We start from the raw sequence: 12155 nt of genomic DNA, 5'->3' as shown, positions 1-12155 counted from the left end.
AATACTAGAAACATTTCTGTGAGATATAATACACCTATAAACTTTGTATCCATTTTTTAAATAAATCTTTCTCCATATTTTCTCCATTTTTCATGATATGATAGTCAAGATATTTGGATGATACAGACAGAAGTGCACACATTATAACATAAATGCAGGATGCAGAATGCTTATTATACAATTTTTCCTTTAAATTTAGATTTTTAAAACAAAATTCAGTAGCACAGCCAGTAATAATATCTATTTTAATTGTGTAAATAAAAAGGTATGCATGCATTTACCATTACTTATGCGTACTTATTGTGCAATTTTGCTGGAATAAAACATCATTATTATGATAATGATTATTATTATGATTGTTATTATAAAAAAAAGTTTAGCTTTGATTACATGGTCAGCTCATCATCTAAGTACTTGTGAATTAGTTAAGAATCACTATAGACATGTTAGAATGAGTGCACTGTGTGAACAATGTGAAGCTGCAGCTTGAATTTCAGTGAGAGAGACCATCTTAGTGCCACACATGTACCTGCACAACTCTCTATAAATCACCATCTTATACAAACAAATCACTTAAAACCTGCAAATCTTAAGATGTACACTGTATGGACAAAATGACTGGAACAACTTACTTTTCCAGCCACGTGTGTTTCTTCCCCAAACTGTTACCACAACACTGAAGACACATCATTGTATAAGATATCTTTGGAGAGACCCAAATCTGTTTCCAGCATGACAATGTTCCTGTGCACAAAATGAGTTCTATGGAAATATCGGTTGGATTGAAAAATCTCGAATGGTGACAGATCTGGGATAAATTGAAATGCTGACTGCACTACAGTCCTCCTCAACCTACATCAGTAGCTTTACTAATGATCTTGTGACTGAATGAGCACAAATCTCCACAACCACACTCCACAATCTAGTGGAACATCTTCCCAGAAGAGTGGAGGTTATTATAACAGAAAATAGGGACTAAATGTGGAAGGGGATGTTCACAAAGCACACAAGTTTGAATCTTGTGATCAGGTTTCCACAAACCTTTGTTCACATAGTATATCTCAAGCAAGCATTTGCCATGTTACATGTTAAATTGTGTCTCATTTATGACCTACAACTTTCCATGTTTCTGTTCACCCATGCAGTCAAACTAATATAAAAATATTTATTTATCCACAGAAACAGAGATCTGAAAAATAAGAATAAGGCAGTTTTACCTTTGGGTGCTCTTTTCAAAAGAGCAAATTATCAAATGGCTTCGGTGTACCAAGAGAAAACTGCATTCTCACATCCCACAGTTCACTCTATTCAGCCAAAAAACTCTGAGCTTTAACAGTGCAGGATTCCTTCGTAGGCAACCTGGCTAATGAACTACCCCTTGAACAGGGGGAAAGGTTCTCCTTTTAACAGCTCATTAGCTCAAATATCTTCTGACAACAGAGAGTCATTGTCACTGTAAAAAAAAAATAATAATAAAAATTATGAAAAGGCAGCAGAGTCTAATGTTTTGCAATAAAGAGAGAGAGTGAGAGAGTGAGAGAGAGAGAGAGAGAGAGAGAGAGAGAGAGAGAGAGAAAATAATGAGTAGTTCTTCTGATATATTATTCTGAAGGTTAGTCTGAACAACTATTTTTGCTTAGCTATAGAGATTTTATTAATTGATATATTGCTCTTTGCTGTTTATTGACAAGTGCAAGCATACCCAAAGGCCACTTAGTAATGGAAAAAGAATTTATTCAAGCTGCCTATAGGGTCATTGGAGGCTTTTAGTCAAGGCAGCACTCAACATGATCAAAAATGGCGGAGTTTGCACAGAGAGTGCTCTAGAAAAGGATTATCAATGATGTGGCTAATTATGTCAAATAGCAGCTGCTTTGTCACATTAAATATATCTCTATTGTATTTCAAGTTAATTCAACATATGTGCGAAGCAAAACATGCGTGTCTCTCTAAATATATTTTCTAGAATGACTTCTGGGGAACAGTTTCCACAGAACATGGGCTGAAATGTTAAATACTGGATATTATTTTTACACAATAGTTGATCACTCTGTGTTGAGGTCTGTACAGAGTGTGCTACTATTTATCTGGTCAGGTGTGTAATCTATTACTAATTCTTTTAAAATTATACAATGGTTTATGTACAGTATTTGGGTGTCATGCATGGGCTCATTTTTTTTCCAAATGTTACAGTGTTTTTTTTTTTTTCTTTTAAGTTTCCCTGTTGTCTAATCAGGATTCTTTATTATATCATCACATCAGATACGCATTTAGCAGCTTTCCATGGAAATATCAATGATTCCCGTTCACCGGACTTCAGCTTATTCTATTAATACAGTATTTTTCTGTTGAACTTGAATTTCTTGAATATATACTCCAAATATAACTTCAGATTTGCAGTGCCAGCCAGAGAAGAAAATAGGCTCCTGCTGAGTTTAAGCATCTTTCAAGATTTTTCTTTGTTGCTCTCCAGGCATTGATGTCTTGATAGCTGTAAAGCTGTTTTTAGACTGTTGTGTGGATAAAAAGTATACATTTTCCATATGCCAATGAGGTGAGAGTTATTGTGTCAGTTTGTATTGTGACATTTAGTTTTATACTATGACTTTTGTAGATCAGTGTGACTCATCGGTTATGCTTGGGCAGCACATTTTCTGGCAGTCCCATGTACCATTTCACAGTGTGTAACCTGCTTTCTGCTGCCTGCTCTCAGCTCTAAATTTTATGCCCCTCGCCATTGCCAACTCCATCTAATCTTATGAAACAGTCACCGCATCCTATGATGGCGTAGACATTATAAATGTATCTTTAGAATTTTTTGGAAAAATTAGACATTCAAATATGTAACATGTCAAGTTTATTTCTATAGCGCTTTTCACAACAGACATTGTCTCAAAGCAACTTTACAGAATTTTAAGAGTTAAGGTGAATGGTGTGCATTTATCTCTGATGAGCAGCCATGGTAAATGAGGCAAGGAAAAACTCCCTTAGATGTTATGAGGAGGAAACCTTGAGAAGAACCAGACTCAAAAGGGGAACCTATCCTCATTTGGGTGACATCAAGAGTGTGATTATAAATCTTTTAACAATAGAGAACACTGGAGAGTGAGAACTAACATGAGATTTCCATTGGGATCCAATTGGCGCTGGTACATCTCTAGATGGATAAGTTTTTAATCTGCACTTAAACTGGGAGAGTGTGTCTGAGTCATGAACACTGCCAGGAAGACTATTCCAAAGTTTAGGAGCTAAATGTGAGAATGCTCTACCATCTTTAGTGGACTTTGCTATTCTAGAAACTACAAGAAGTCCCGAATTTTGATAACACAGGGAGCGTGACGGATTGTAACGTGTTAGAAGACTGGAAAGATACATGGGAGCCAAATCATTTAGTGTTTTTTCAACATTTGTGAGAGTGTGGTCAGTGCAGTGGAATGATAATTGATGATCTATATCTATTCTTTTTGTCAATTCAGCAGAATATCCTTTTACCAGTGTACTTGCTTTGAACACGTTTTTTCAGCTTTTGTTTTAGAAATTTAAACACTTAATTGCTGTGCCCACAAACTCAATAGAAAATTCTAGCACAAGGACAGCTGGGACCATGAAATAAATGATAAGAGTTAAGCTGAAAGGCAGAAGATGAAGGTATTTTGAATCAATTTTAAGCCAATAAAATAAGTATTAAAATAATTAATTATATTATTATTGTTATTACTATCAATAATAAGAACAATAATAATAATAATAATAAAATTTTTATTATTATCATAATTAACATATTATACATAATTTGTCCTAATTTAATACTTTGTTTTGGCTCATTTTCTTTGTTTTTCACATCATTTCCATGCCAGCTAATTGCAAATTATTATAAAATGCTTGTTTTTCACAAAATGCTCCTGATTTTATACAGTAAAGATGTGAGAGTCCTCGAACAAATGTACACTCTCAAGACCACAAGAAAGATACCCACATTTATTGCACATGCACAGAATTAACAAATACCAAATAACTTGTATAAATGCTCATATGACTGCTTTAGAAGTTGTATCTTTTTTTTATCCAACTTGACAAATGAGGCTCATTAATTGTTTCCTGTTGTTTTATTTGTCTCATATTCTTCACACAAGACAAAGTTTAGCACCTAACAGATGTTGCCTGCCCAGTGCTTTGCTTCTGAATGTTAAATAGAGGAATTCAAGCTGGCATCCCCTGCTGAAACATTTACTCCTCTGAAACTAACACTATGTCAGTTGGTGCCTGATGTACATTATCTGGAAATTATTCTCTAATTTCATAATGGTCTTCTCAGAATCTATGTCCACTGAAATCCATCACCATACATACAGCTTAAGGGTGAATCCACTGTGCACAATGTGAAGTGAACATCTTAATTAGTTACAGTGGCTCCTGTTAAGGAATGGATTATATCAAGCCACAAGTGAACAGTCAGCCCTCAAAGTTGATGTGTTATAAGTAAGAAAAATAGGTAAGTGTAGGGATCAGACAAGTTTTGAAAAGAGCCAGATTATGATGTTAGACGCCTGGCTGAGCATTTCCAAAACAGCAGATCTTGTGGGATATGCCTGATCTGCACGTAGAGGGTCTAGACTTGCCTGACTGGTCTGATCTCACAGAAGAGCTACTGTAGCACAAATTGCTGAACAAGTTAATGCTGGGTATGAATTAAAGGTGTCAAAACACACAGTGCATAACATCTTGCTGCGTATAGGGCTTACAGTTCTTACTGTTTTTACATAACAGGATGTGTGTTCATACCAAAAACAGATCTGATTGAAATCATCTCAAATTAACAAAGACTTATTACTGTACAAATAACCTGCATATATATTACATGCCCAGACTTTCAAAAATGTTTGTATGTTATTTTGCATAGCTATTATGTGTATTTGTTTTCATGATTTGGTTTTTCAATGTTAGATTAATTTCTTGATTTTAATTAAAGTGTAGCAGGTGGATGGCTGGTATACTGGGGGTGGGGGTGTGAGCTAGAGGGGTAATGACTAACATGAAGCACCTGAGCCTTGTTGCTCTTTGAATATTTATATGATCTCTCTGTCTGTCTGTCTGTTTGTAGGTATGTTTGTATATTGGTGGTGGTGTTTATGGTGGTGTTTTTTTTTTTTTTTTAAAGGAGCCTATTTGTAAGCACTTACATTTTTCGTTCAATTCTGCTAACATTGCTAACGAAATACTAAGCAATATGAAGTATAGTATAGGAAGAAGAATATGAATAGTTCTAAGAAGCATTAATAGCAAACAAAGCAATCTAGATAATACACAATGAGAGGAAAGAAGGTCAAAACATTTGGCAGACATACTTTGATTTACAGAACAAGATTTCTTTTTTTTTTGGTAAGGTAACAGATAAGAGCTGTTTCTTCCCTTGCTTTCTTAATTGTTAATTTCTGCAAGCATAAGAAAACAGCCATACAATGGTGAAACACAGATTTATGTTGTGACAATTGAAAGAACTTTACTGTCGTTCTGTGACACAAACTCGTTCTGCTGTGGTATGAATGATGGCTTTCTGCAGTGGCATAAATAAAGTAAAATGGGGGTAGATATGTGCTCTGAGGTGGTAATTGTAGGTGAAAGCAACAGTTGGGTTACTTTAGATTTTTTTTTTTTTATTAGAGCTACATCCTGGTTTTGCTTATGAATTGATCCTCAGTGAAGAAAACAGGCAGCTTGCCAGATTTATTCATTTTTACAGAAACATCTGTGGGCTCCCCACATTGTGGAAACAAAGAAGCTACTCCATGAAAAGGAGTTAAGGTTAGTAAATGTATTGATTAGCAGATTTTGAGCATATTCAGCCCATGGCAACTGCAGGAACCCACTCCAGTCTTCTTGTTTTCAGTATCAGATCTTAAGGTCTCCAGAGTAAGCTGTGGGCTCTGAATGTTCGCTTCAGAATGGTTACGAATAAATTACAGTGATATTGCACAATTTCTAAAGAAAAGATGTGGGATCAAATCAAATATCTTCAGACACTGCAGATGTTCAGAATATTTCATACATTTCAATTTTGAACAGAATAGACATGAAAATAATGAAAATAGTCTCAATTTAAAATACATAAAAGAAATAGATTTCTTTTGGCTAAAATAAGATGGTGGACCTAACAAACAAGAGACTTTGGTGGGGAAAAAAAAGGAAAATTGTGAGTAAAATATTTTTTTCAACCATGTAGTAGATTTAGACCAGTGTGGGTGGCTGTAAAAAACCTGAACTTGACAGTTTATTTATTTATTTTTGGTCATGCTGCATATAGCTCATATTTAATGTCTTCAGCATAACGACAATCAAAATTCATTTTTAACTGATTGAGTTTTGCTGGACCACAAAGAAATTTTTATATTGTTTGAGATAGGTCACCCAAAAATCACACATGCCACAATTTTCCATTGTGTTTGCTTGGATATACACTTTGTTGCAAAAAGTATTGGGACACCCCTTCTAATGAACAGGTTTGACTGCTTTAGTAATTTCCATGAGTACAAATCTTAATGTTTTGGCATATAATGATATTGGATGGAATTGTGTGCTTCAAATTTTATAGCAACAGTTTGGACAGGACAGATTTCTGTTCTAAAATAGCAATGTCGCTGTGTATGGAAAGGTTAAAAAAAAGAAATACCTGATTCAGTCAGTGTGAAAGAACTTGACTGATCTGCAGAAAGCAAAGGCTTAATCCCAGATGAACACCTCGGGTGGGAATTTAAATGCAAACCTTAATCGAAAAACTAATCACCAAACACCAATGGCTTCTACTTACACTATGAGGACAAAAGTATTGGGACACTCTGCTTTAGAACAGAAAAAGGTACTTCCAAAACTGTGGCAAGAAAAGATGAAAACATAATTCATGTATTTACAAATTGTATTTCCATCTCTGTTGCAACAGTTTTGGAAGTGTCTAAAATGATTACCCATATGTACAAGTCATTGATGTTTGGTTTGAGTTTTTGGCTCAAGGTCTGCATTTAAAGTCACACCAGAGGTGTTCAGCTGAGATTAGGACTTGGCTTTATGCAGACCAGTCAAGTTCTTCCAAACTGGGTGAATCAATCATTTTCTTTTGAATCTTGCCTTATACACAGAGGCATTTTCACGTTATAATAGAAAAGGGGCCTGTCTAAACTGTTAAAAAAATTTGAAGCACACAATTCCATAAAATATCATTATATGCTTATACATTAGGATTTGTACTCATGGAAATTACTAAAGTAATCAAACCTGTTCATTAAAAGGGGGTGTCCTAATACTGCAATATAGTGTAACTTAATTTGTGATGTCAGACTCATTACTGATAAGCAGTGTTGTGCTAGTTACTAAGAAATAGTAACTAGTTAAAGTTACTAGTTCCTTAATTTTACAAGTAACTCAATTTCTTAGTTCATCACTTACACCAAAAAGTAATGTGTTACTGTTAAAAGTAACTTTTTAGTTACTTTTTTAAAGAACATTCTTTAATGTTCCCATCAATGCCCTTTTATGCGTTATGGTCTATACAAACACAAAACTGAAACACAAAGTAATTCTTATAATTTTATTTAAGTCATACCAGCACAAAGTGAATATATCAAGAATTTCTGAAATAAATAACAAAACAAGCTGAATAACATATTCAGAATCAAAAACTAAAGTGGCTTCTGCATCAGCTTAAGTATGAAAACTATCAACATTGTACAACAGAACACTGGGTTAGCTTCTAGCTTCATCGAGGCGTGTAGTTTCTGGAGGTACTTTGACAGATTGGAGTTGCTGCTATCGAGTAGACACGAACTTCGAACCGGAAAGACACAGCTTACATTTGACTAAAAATTTTTGTCTTTATTCTCAACTAAAGTGAAATAATGAGCATATTTCAATTTTGAGAAACTCGTCTTGCTCTCGCCTCGACTCGCCATTACTGCCGCACAGACCTGAATAAACGGAGACACGCCCACAGTGCGTCTTCTTCATGTTCACACTGGTTCTCATCCACCAATCCTACAATGCGTCACTGCTGTAAACAGGATAGGCTGTAGGCTACACTTCAATAAACTGAGTTAATTTATTTAAAAAGTAATGCATTACAGTATTAGTTACTGTCAAAAGTAACTGCGTTACAGTAATGTGTTACTAGTAACGGGTTTTTGCCCAACACTGCTGATAAGTATCCAACTAGGATTATTCCATAAATACATTTTTGCCAACACTTTGCCTCCTCCATTATACTCTTTCCGCTGCTGTTTGGGTTATAGAACAGTTAGCAGATTAGTCTTGGACACCAGACAAAACTGTTTTTTTTTTTTTTTTACAGGATCTGGATAGTACCTCAGGTATGAGAGAATATACCTATAACAGACTGATAGCACACTTACCAGGCAAGACTTCAGGAAGTTTCCAGACTTTTCTCTCATAAACAAAGGTAGACCTTTGAGAGCTATAGCTTTTCTTTGAGCAAGCACATTAGAAGCCTGAAAGATAAACAGTTAAAACTTTCAGCTTTATGCTTACAAGATATGTGGCTACTAAAAGTTGAAAGGACATTGGTTGTCAGCTCACAATCTTTAAAAGGACAATTGACTGTATCATGCCTGCTCAAATGATCTCTGAGATGGTTTAAAAACTGGAAAGGCTGACAAAAATCTTTGAAATCACATAACTCAGTAACTGCAGCAGTGTGTTTGTGTGATCTTGTCAAATGTGTTAACACACCTACAGTTCCCCATTTGGGAACTCGAGCTGCGTCACAACGCCTTGGAAATGCCATGCGTTGTCCACGCTCTGAACCACCATTTGTGTAATATATATTTAGGTTATTTTCGATAATAAAACTAAAAGAAAGCTTACCTGGACCAGAGAACATCCAGCCCTTTCTAAAATGCAGTTCATGAGGGGAAACCCTGTGCAAAATGCTACTGAAACAGACTGCGCATGTGCACTGACAAAGTGAAACGCTTGAGTGAAGAAATCAAAATATTAAGTTTTCTCAACTTAATTGTTTATTTTTATTGGACAAAATAGTAGTAAGCATGCAGTTAAATCTTTTTTATAAGTAAACTCAACACTGTGCTCAAAAATTTGTCCACATAACTTGTAATTTTAAACCGAGTTAATAATTTGCAAGTTGGATTTTTTAGTGTGTGATAAGGAGACATGCTTTGTGTACATTGTCCACCACTGGTAGTTATTGATTTCTAGTTAGATAACATTGTTTAAATGTAGGATTATTACTTATTAATTCATTAGTTACTCAAAGATGGATTACATGAGAAGTTTTTGTTCAGTCTCTTGTGTTTCTATACAAAACAAGATAATGATTACTATAACAATATTTGGGAAGCAGAACTGAGAAGACAACTTAATTGTTAAAACAGGCTAGATATTGAGAAGCCAAATCTGTCTCCTCTTTATTTAGTCAAACGCAGCAATCACTGGATAATTTCTTACAAACTACATAAGAGCCTGGTTTGGTTCTGCCAACAAGTTGAGTAGGATGCAAAACATAGTTAGACTAAAAGCATTATAAGAAGAAATTACCTAACATACTTTAGAATGTGTTTACCTCAAGGTCCAGAATGTGAGAAGCAAAATTAATCAGTTACTGTTTGTACCCTCGCCACCTCATACCTGTTTTTCTCTGAACATGTTCTATGCCAGAAACATGTAATTTGTATTCCTCAACCTGCAAATATCATAGAAAGTCACAAACATGTAATACTTTTAAGTGTTTGATTAGTATATAAATGTGAACAGTGTCCTGAAAGAGCAATTATTTTCCTTTGTTTTGTAATTGCTTATATACAGTATACATAATGTGTACCTTGAACATAGAAATTTGGTGATACTACTTTTTTTGTGCTAGTTATTCGTTTATTTTTGCTAATACAGTTACATTCCATAGGGTGGATTATGTCAACTCACACCGACACCCGCTTATGTGGATGCACACAACAAATAATCTTCTCAAAATGACTAAATCCAGTTTATTGATAAGTCTAATCACACTCTCTAAAAGTTCTGTTTAATGATGCACTATTCCTCCAGGTCCTCTTCAGTTTCTAATGTTGGATATTGGTTTTATTTCTCATTTACTTGTTTAACAATATATCTTTAGTCCCTATTTGATTATCCTGGTCAAAGTACCATAGGAACTACAAAGGAAAGTAGCATCATGGGTGTAAAATGGGGATTAAACTCCTCCACCTTTTTTTTTTTTTAATCCATGTTATTGCCTGCATGCTTCTTTACAGTGTATTGCACGTTATACTTGTGTGATCAAGTACTTCCCTAAGCACTTAATCATTATGCTTAGGAAATAGTGAGTTTATAAAAGAGGTTTTTATTAAGAGTTTATAAAATAAAATAAATTTCAAAATAACCAATTTAACCTTTAAGTTTGCATATTCATTAAATGGTGTTCAGTGATGTGCCTTCTGCTGGTTAAAGGCTTATCTGTATTCTTTAGCAAAAGCTAAAAATTTAACTAATACTGTACTTCTATACTGCCATTCTCTGTTATCCATGTGTGTGTGTAAACTTTGGACTTACTGAGAAATTGTCAGGCGAAAGAACGTGCCGGAAAACCGAAGTGCAATCCACAAAGGTTTTTAATGGAAAAAAATAAAGAGCAAGGCAGAAAACGGCAAAACCGCAACGAAACTCCAGGTTCAATAATCCTGGTGAAAACTATGGGCAGACAAAACACACAGAGTCCTGCAACCAATAATTATCTCAAACAGAGTGCTTGGATAGTCCGACAGTGTTCTTAAGCCTAAGCTGTAGAACAGACAAAGAACTGGTGGGAGAACGGGGTTTAAATAGAGTGCAAACTGATAAGGGCCAGGTGTAGCTGATTAGTATGTGGGCGAGCTGCTTGGAGTGATAGGTGGAGGTGTGGCTGGTGGATCCCTGACAGAAATATACTGGCTTTGTGTATAGCCAATCTTTTCATATCAAGAGTGGAGTATATTTAATATTTGAATGAATCACACAAAAAAAAACAACTACAGGCTTAGTCCACAACTGAATAGACTAATCATGCAGTAATTACATTTTATTTATTTTTTTTCTAAGGTCAAACTGCTTTGCACATAGACATTCATTTATTCTTTTAATTGTATTAATTAATTATTTGGTTGCTTTGTTAAAGAGAATTGGCTGGTTGCTGTTCACCCAAGCATTACATGTCTCTGGGCTATTTTGTGCCCTTCATTTGTGATAAATTTGTGCCCAATGTCTGCTTTGTAAGACAAGTTTAAAAACAAATTTAAAGTGCACTACACACTAAAATAACATGGAATAACACACTATAAATACCTGTGTGTGTGTGTGTGTGTGTGTGTGTGTGTGTGCACGCACGCACGCACGCAAGTGTGTGTTTGTGTCTGTGTATATTTGTGTGTATAAATGCAAATCTTTAATATTATACATTGTTTTTTTTTGTTTTGTTTTTTTTACCTTTTTTTACAGCTTAATATGGAACCTGAAAAAAAAAATAAGAACAACTCTAGCTTCTTGTTCTCATTGGTATTTCACAAATATATTCTACCCTTCACATTTCTGCTACATAGATATGTTGTCATGCCAAGGTATGTTATTTGGCTTGCCTTGTGAATGTAAAAATATGTCATTTTGTAAATTAGCCTGCCAATGATTGGCCAGCTACCACCTGCAACTATTGTCATAAATATACTTTATTTCATAATGCTATGCATGGTGTAACCTGGTGGGGTTCCAAAAGGTTTTTTTTATTTCTGCCAATTCAGAGTTTAGACATGTACACACGTGCCTACGCACACACAAACACACACACACACACACACACACACACACACACACACACACACACACACACACACACACTAGTTGCTTATTTAACAATAAAATGGATATCTGTATCACTTGTTAAAATTCCTATTTAATCCAAACCTTGGCATTGCAGCCCTAATTGCTCATAAGCAGCTGTGTTTATCCAATAAAGAAGAAATATATATTCTGAAAGGTGTCAGTGGCTCATCTTTTCCTTTCCAAAATTCAAAACAATGTGATAGATCAGTTTTGTTCTGCACTGAAACAAGCTTCTGAGTAATTATTCTTTTGGAACTGCATTTAATTTGACATCTTTGTATGAACAC

The sequence above is a fragment of the Silurus meridionalis genome, chromosome 7 (genome assembly GCF_014805685.1).
Source record: "Silurus meridionalis isolate SWU-2019-XX chromosome 7, ASM1480568v1, whole genome shotgun sequence".
In the NCBI taxonomy this organism is placed as follows: Eukaryota; Metazoa; Chordata; class Actinopteri; order Siluriformes; family Siluridae; genus Silurus; species Silurus meridionalis.
This window is presented reverse-complemented; position numbering follows the sequence as displayed.